Genomic DNA, 8,672 nt, shown 5'->3' with positions numbered 1-8,672 from the left:
TATGTGGGGGCCATTTTAAAATAGTTTTATTGTGTAAGTTAAAAAAAATAAATATATATAATGCTATATATAGCTTTATCTAATAAGTGACAGTGTATTATTAATATTTAGTAGTAACACGATTTCAGCTTTTTGTCTTTTTTTTTTAACGTTTTTACTGTTGATTTTTTTAACCCCTATGATAATTAATAATAGTACACTTTGTCACCTATAACACAAAGCCGACACTTAGTTTTGTCTTTAAAGGCCTACTGAAACCCACTACTACCGACCACGCAGTCTGATAGTTTATATATCAATGATGCCAATACGGCCGGGTTAGCTTACTAAAGTGCAATTTTAAATTTAGCGCGAAATATCCTGCTGAAAACGTCTCGGTATGATGACGCCGGCAAGTGACGTCACGGATTTTGGAGGACATTTTGGGACAGCATGGTGGCCGGCTATTAAGTTGTCTGTTTTCATCGCAAAATTCCACAGTATTCTGGACATCTGTGTTGGTGAATCTTTTGCAATTTGTTCATTGAACAATGGACACAGCAAAGAAGAACGCTTTAGGTGTATTGCGGGCGGCTGCAGCAACACAAACACAGCCGGTGTTTCATTGTTTCCATTCCCGAAAGATGACAGTCAAGCTTTACCATTGGCCTGTGGAGAACTGGGACAACAGAGACTCTTACCAGGAGGACTTTGAGTTGGATGCGCAAACACGGTACCGTGAGTACGCATGCAGCTGCGGCTTCCAAACATTTGATCGCTTGCCCGTACGTGCGTGCCGCTATGTGCATGTCATGTACGTAACTTTGGGGACTTTGAGGAAATATATGGGCTGTATGAACTTTGGGGAGGTGAACGGTACTTTGGGCTGTGGGATTGAGTGTGTTGTGCAGGTGTTTGAGTTGTATTGGCGGGTTATATGGACGGGATCGGGAGGTGTTTGTTATGCGGGATTAATTTGTGGCATATTAAATATAAGCCTGGTTGTGTTGTGGCTAATAAAGTATATATATATGTCTTGTGTTTATTTACTGTTTTAGTCATTCCCAGCTGGATATCAGGTCCCACCCGCCTCTCACAGCATCTTCCCTATCTGAATCGCTCCCACTGCCCTCTAGTCCTTCACTCTCACTTTCCTCATCAACAAATCTTTCATCCTCGCTCAAATTAATGGGGAAATCGTCGCTTTCTTGGTCCGAATCGCTCTCGCTGCTGGTGGCCATGATTGTAAACAATGTGCAGATGTGAGGAGCTCCACAACCGGTGACGTCACGCGGATATCGTCTGCTACTTCCGGTACAGGCAAGGCTTTTTTATCAGCAACCAAAAGTTGCGAACTTTATCGTCGATGTTCTCTACTAAATCCTTTCAGCAAAAATATGGCAATATCGCGAAAGGATCAAGTATGACACATAGAATGGACCTGCTATCCCCGTTTAAATAAGAAAATCGTATTTCAGTAGGCCTTTAAATGTATGTAATGTCTGTTTTTAGCATTTATTTTAATTTGATAAAAATATCCAAATAGCCTTGCATACTTTGACTTTTTAGTTTGCGGCCTTTGGTAAAAAAAAAAAAAAAATTGGACAACCCTGCATTAACACACAATTGTTCGTTTGACTTACGATTTCAAAATCAAGTAAGTTATCTATGAATTTGTACGTACAAATAAATAAATAAAATGCATATAGGGAATTGTGTAAAAATGTCATGAGGAAATTATACAATAAAATTAATATATATTCACCGTAAAAAGAGACCCTCAGGGAGCAGCCATAACTGCGTTGTGGCCCTCAAATAAAACGAGTTTGACACCTCTGCCATTGAGGTTTTTCATTTTCTCTTACTTTTGAAATTCAAACCCTTTCTTTTATTTATGTTTTTAACCTTTTGCTCGTCTTGGTGGTAAATCAGTGTTCACTTCCCTGTAGGGGTGTAGTAGGACTTACATTTACAAACTGTTTCCCAGCTTGAAAGTCTCCTGATGTATATATTTAGTACCAAAGTAGCTGCAGCAGTGTGTCAAGTCTGTGACCCGAGTTTGAACCCAGCTGGGACTGAAGCGGTTGTTTGCAACGAGATCTCGTAGACAAGAAGACGAGCTGGAGGAGGAGGGATGACATTTACTCTAATTGCTAATTAGATCAGCATATCGGACAGGAAGTTGATTAACACTCTCTCAGGACACAGTGCTGTTGAAAGAAGATGATATCGGAGCACAAAAGGAGATAGGGATGGTTGGGAAAGACATGGGGGCGGGTGGGGTGGGGAGGTGGGGGTGAGGGGGTAGAACACAGGTGAGGACTGTAAATCAAATCAGAAAGTGACTGGCAACCCTGACTTGGCCTTCAAAGGGTGGAAGACAGATAAGCAAACCTAATATGAGCCTCTGTAAAGTAAATAGGACTGTCTGACTTCACAATTGGATGTCTGGACGGACTTGGGCCTCTTACAGACACGCACACATTGCCGAAAGTCTTGGGAAAACCAGTTTTAACTTGTTAGCCTTCAGAACCATTTTTTTTTTTTTAGCCTCAAACAGATACAGGAGGGCGGTATTGATTGTGTAGTGACAATAAATTCATTGTATAATTGATTGTTGAATATCGTCACAAAAAAGGCGGACTGCATATGCACAGAGAGTGCATTAGAAAGTGTATATGTACATACATGTACATGCTGGGAGTCAAATATATTGTACATGCAAATACGCATATATACTCACATACACACAGTTATTCATACACGTATACATACATACGCGCACACATAGGTACCTACGCTCCAGTGACGTGCGGTGAGGTTGATGGCTGGTGAGGCACTGACTTCATCACAGTCAGATTTACAAACATATGAACCCTAAAGAGTATCTTATTCACCATTTGATTGGCAGCAGTTAACGGGTTATGTTTAAAAGCTCATACCAGCATTCTTCCCTGCTTGGCACTCAGCATCAAGGGTTGGAATTGGGGGTTAAATCACCAAAAATGATTCACGGGCGCGGCGCCGCTGCTGCCCACTGCTCCCCTCACCTCCCAGGGGGTGAGCAAGGGGATGGGTCAAATGCAGAGGACAAATTTCACCACACCTAGTGTGTGTGTGACAATCATTTGGTACTTTAACTTAACTTTAACTTTACACATACAAACTGTAGCACACAAAAAAGCACATTTAATTAAAAAAATTGTTATTATGGTCTTACCTTTACTTATAAATGAAGTCCATGCGCAGCTCCTTTTGAACAAAAGCATCGATAACTTGTTTATAGAAGTCTTCCTTATCTTTCTTCAGTTTTAAAAGTCTCTCTGTCTCAATGGAGATCTTCCTTTAAGTTTTACTTCCTGCTTCGATTGAAAGTCCAGTTTAGAAAACTGTTTTATTTTAGATATGTAATCCTCCATGCTAAAAGTCCAGGCGAGAGGAAAAAATAAACGATCGCTGCTAACTGTTGCTGCTTGTTGTCACTTCTTCTGCAGCCAAGTAGTCGCAAAAATGATCTCTGGGATCACTACCGCCCTCTACCACCAGGAGGTGGGATTACTGCGGCCGTTTTATGATTGCTCAGCACAAGAAATACGTTACACACATACAGTTGTTGACAAAATACACTGTACATTATATACCTCAGCTAACTAAACTATGGAAATGTATAATATAGTTCATATAGCAATACATTCTCACTGCACAGCAGGCCAGCAGTTAGCCGAGTCCGCAATCCATGTTGAGGCACAACGCAGTGACGTGCCTCAACTGGCTGCTGACTCACCGCAAGTCTCTTCTCAGTATTTGAACGGCAAATGTGAAAATTCAGCGATTTTGAATAAAAATAATCTAAAACTGGTGAAGTTAAATGGAAAATAACTTTATAGTACAATCACTGGATATATATAACAATTTAATTTTTTTTTTTTCTTTTTACATTTTTTTTCTTTCCATTATGGCACGTGAGGCCCCGCCTCACCTGCCTCCCCTGGCTGCACGTCACTGCTACGCTCCCACATACATACACAAATACAGTACATACCTAAACACTCAAAGCTCGTACATCCACACGCACATTCACTCTACAAACGTACATATACACATACTGTACATATACATTCACTGTACAAACATACATATACACATACTGTACATATACAAGCACATATACATACATACATTCATGCATATTATTACCATCCATCCATCCATCTTCTACCGCTTATTCCCTTCGGGGTTGCGGGGGGCGCTGGAGCCTATCTCAGCTACAATCGGGCGGAAGGCGGTGTACACCCTGGACAAGTCGCCACATCACCGCAGGGCCAACACAGATAGACAGACAACATTCACACTCACATTCACACACTAGGGCCAATTTAGTGTTGCCAATCAACCTATCCCCAGGTGCATGTCTTTGGAGGTGGGAGGAAGCCGGAGTACCCGGAGGGAACCCACGCATGCAAACACCACACAGAAAGATCCCGAGCGCAGGATCGAACCCAGGACCTTCATATTGTGAGGCAGACGCAATAACCCCTCTTCTACCGTGCTGCCCGCATATAATTACGTTTCGTCAAACATATATTAACGTTGTTGCCCTAGGGGAAACTGGGTAACACATGGCACACTGACAAAGCTTAACCTACTGTTACTATAACAATCTACAGGGTTAATATAGTTGGCTTCTCTTTCTTCCTCTCCATTTATCTGCTTTCTTTTGTATTTAAAGTTATCATTACATATATGTATTGTTGCATTTGAACAATTGTATTGTTGATAACATAGGTAATTATTGTTGTTATTCATTATCAATAGCGCTATTTCTATTGGTATTTGTATTGCTCCATTTGTAGTGTAATAATGCTCATTGTCATTTTTGTATTATTATTTATTTTACTAACTGCTTCTTTGCTATCACTTTTACCATCATATTTGTACATATTTGATGATGTTTTTCTATTGTTGTTGTTGTTGTTATTGTTGTGTTTGCTGTTGTTGTTTTTGTCTCTGTGTCTTATCGCCCCCTTGTCCCTACAATTTCCCCCTCTGTCTTCTTTTTTTTCTCTTTCTATCCCCTCCTGCTCCGGCCCGGCTGCATCAAATAATAATATAAATTAGAGATGTCCGATAATATCGGACTGCCGATATTATCCGCCAATAAATGCTTTAAAATGAAATTATCGGTATCGGTTTCAAAATTATCGGTGTCGGTTTCAAAAAGTTAAATTTATGACCTTTTAAAACGCCGCTGTGTACACGGATGTAGGGAGAAGTACAGAGCGCCAATAAACTTTAAAGGCACTGCCTTTGCGTTTCGGCCCAATCACATAATATCTACGACTTTTCACACACACAAGTGTGTGAAAAGCCATACTTGCTCAATAGCCATACAGGTCACACTGAGAGTGGCCGTATAAACAACTTTAACACTGTTACAAATATGCGCCACACTGTGAACCCACACCAAACAAGAATGACAAACACATTTCGGGAGAACATCCGCACAGTAACACAACATAACACAACAGAACAAATACACAGAACCCCTTGCAGCACTAACTCTTCCGGGATGCTACAATATACACCCCCGCTACCCTACCCCCCCCCACCTCAACCCGCCCCCGAACCCTGCCCACCTCAACCTCCTCATGCTCTCTCAGGGAGAGCATGTCCCAAATTCCAAGCTGCTGTTTTGAGGCATATTGTGACTTCAATAATAAATATGGCAGTGCCATGTTGGCATTTTTTTCCATAACTTGAGTTGATTTATTTTGGAAAACCTTGTTACATTGTTTAATGCATCCAGCGGGGCATCACAACAAAATTAGGCATAACAATGTGTTAATTCCACGACTGTATTAATCGGTATCGGTTGATATCGGAATCGGTAATTAAGAGTTGGACAATATCGGAATATGGGATATCGGTAAAAAAGCCATTATCGGACATCTCTAATATAAACCCATTTATTAAAGTCAAATATAAATAAGGCAACAAGAGAAGTATCCCACACTTCTCTCTTGTAAAGTACATATCTACAGCTGATATGGGTATCTACATCAACAATATGATTTGCCTGAGTAGCTGGACAAGACAAAAAAAAAAAGAATAGAAATAAAGAAAGTGTACACGTACATTTACACTCGCTGATGTGTGTGGGTTTGTGACATCCAGGAATAGCAGGCGACGTCTGCTTCCTCCGTGTTCCCCAAGCAGAGAGGAAGAATCTACCGTGGCCCCTGACCTCAGCGCTGACCTAAACAACCATGGCCCTGAAAAGAGACAGTGCAGCTTCCTGGAAAACAGTCTAAGGGCCTCTTTGGAAACCGTAGAATTTGTCCTTTCATTGTCGCTTCACTCGACACAACAACACTTTGGAGGCTCGGTTTCTCACAGGGAGATTTTTTTTTTTATCTTCCAAAAAACTATGACCCTATAACTTATTAACTTGAATGATCATGAAAAAATATGTAAACTTACGACTATATTTTCTCTGATAGCGACAACTTTGCTCTCACAAAATTCGGATTTTCTTGTAAAGTTATAACTTTTTTGTCCAGATCCAGCAAGTAGCACTATTGTTTAGCACTAAACAAAAATACAAACTACGACATATACAGTATGAAACAATCATCAAATGTACAATGTCTGCTCTCACTGGGTGCTCTCACTGATGGGACGTTAATATCTTTCCGATTAGATGAAAACTTAATCATAATCCTAGCGCAGGTTAAAAAATTGTTTTTTTTAAGTGGGTCTTTTTGTGTCTTTCTCATCATCTTTGGGTCTAAGTTGAATGTCAAAGTTGACCAACTTCTCGGTTTATGGCCACAACTTTCTACTATCCAGGTGAGAGGCATGATTTATTATCTAGAATTTCACCAACTTTCACCAACTCAGAGGCAATGCAGCAGCTTACCTGCTCAGTATGTCAATAGCTGCATAAACTATTTACCTTTCTGCCATCTTGGCGCCGCTAAAAGTAGTTCCTCTGTGTTAGCGCTAATAATAGTAATATCGCTAATACTGGGTATTATTCAGGTCACGAGATGTAAATGGAGTATTGTTAGAGGTTTTTGGAAGTTTTTAGAGGGGTTCACTCCCATTAGCTTCATTGTTAGACACCAAATACTTGCCGTATATTATAAATAAGAATGCATGCAGGTGGGTTGGGTGGTGTTGTGGCCCCGTGCCGGGCGGTTCTGTGGCGGCCGGCTTGGGTGGGACAGCTTGGTGCGGCCCGTGCCGTGGAGACCCAGTTGTTTTTTGTCATATTATGAATACATTTTTATAGGATATTTGCTCATAGCATTGCAAAGTTTTCTCATTATAATATCCCCATTTTATTTGAAAAAAAATGTGACTTTATTCTGGTACAAATACATTGACATAAAATGGTAGATTTTTCTTATAATACTGAACTAAAAAAAACCAACTTTATTTGTGTTCATTTTAATTGATTTATTTTTGCACTTTGGAGGCTCGGTTTCATATAGGGAGGTAACATTTTTTATAAAAGCACACTTTTTTTGCATTAAATTAAGACTTAATTTTCCCAACAACAATATGGAGGCTTGGTTTCCATGAACCCAGAGAAACTTTGTGAGTTTTTTTATCCTCATAAATCTCTGATCGCATAACTTGTAAAAGATACATCTTCATGTAAAATTATGATTTTTCTTACTTAATGAAATGTTCACTTTCTTGTTTTCTTATCACAACTTCAGTCCTGGACTTTAGTTATAACTTTTTTGTCATATTATAACTTAATGCGAATAAGGTATTTCCTCGTAATTTTGCAAAGCTTTCTCATCATAAAACCCCAATTTCATTATCGTAAAAATGTTTGACTTTTTTTATTACAACAATATTATCAAAGCCTTTTGCATTTTGTCACAATATACAACTTTTTATATTAGACTTAGACTTAGACTTCCTTTTAATGTCATTAAAATTTTAACTTTACAGTACAAATAAGAACGAAATGTTGTTGCATTAGCTCGTTATATATATATTTATTTTATTCATATATTATATATATTATTTATATATATTTATTTATTTATATATGCAACTTATTGCTTTTTTATCCTGCGCTACCATGAGCTTATGTAATGAAATTTCGTTCTTATCTGTGCTGTAAAGTTCAAATCTGAATGACAATAAAAAGGAAGTCTAAGTCTAAGTCTTGTAGTGCAGGATAAAGCAGCAATAAGGTGCAGATATAAATAAATAGATTACTGTACAGATAAATATATTGCACTTATTGCATATGCATCCACATTTATGGATGTATGTTATGTCTTTATATTCCAGCGAGTTAATCAGTTTTTGGGAGGAACTGAGGGGATTATTATTATTATATACATGATTATTATTATTATATATTCTCATCAATATTCAACTTTCATTTCTTTCATTCTCAAAATAATTTTACTTATCTCATCGTATAAAATATGACTTACTTCGCCAATTATTATTTATTTATTTATTTTTTATTGTGATTACTTATGGAGTATATTGTGAATAAATTGAGAACAGTAAGTGAACAAAAGTTTAGCAACTGTTATGTAAAAGAAAAGGGGTAGGATTAAATAAGCTCTGCTTCTTCCTACTCTTTTTCGAACATGTTGAAAAGAGAAACTGGAAATTGTGTTGTATCATGTTGTATGCTTGCATGTTCGAAATAAACT

This window comes from Nerophis lumbriciformis, linkage group LG25, assembly GCF_033978685.3.
Source record: "Nerophis lumbriciformis linkage group LG25, RoL_Nlum_v2.1, whole genome shotgun sequence".
NCBI lineage: Eukaryota > Metazoa > Chordata > Actinopteri > Syngnathiformes > Syngnathidae > Nerophis > Nerophis lumbriciformis.
This window is presented reverse-complemented; position numbering follows the sequence as displayed.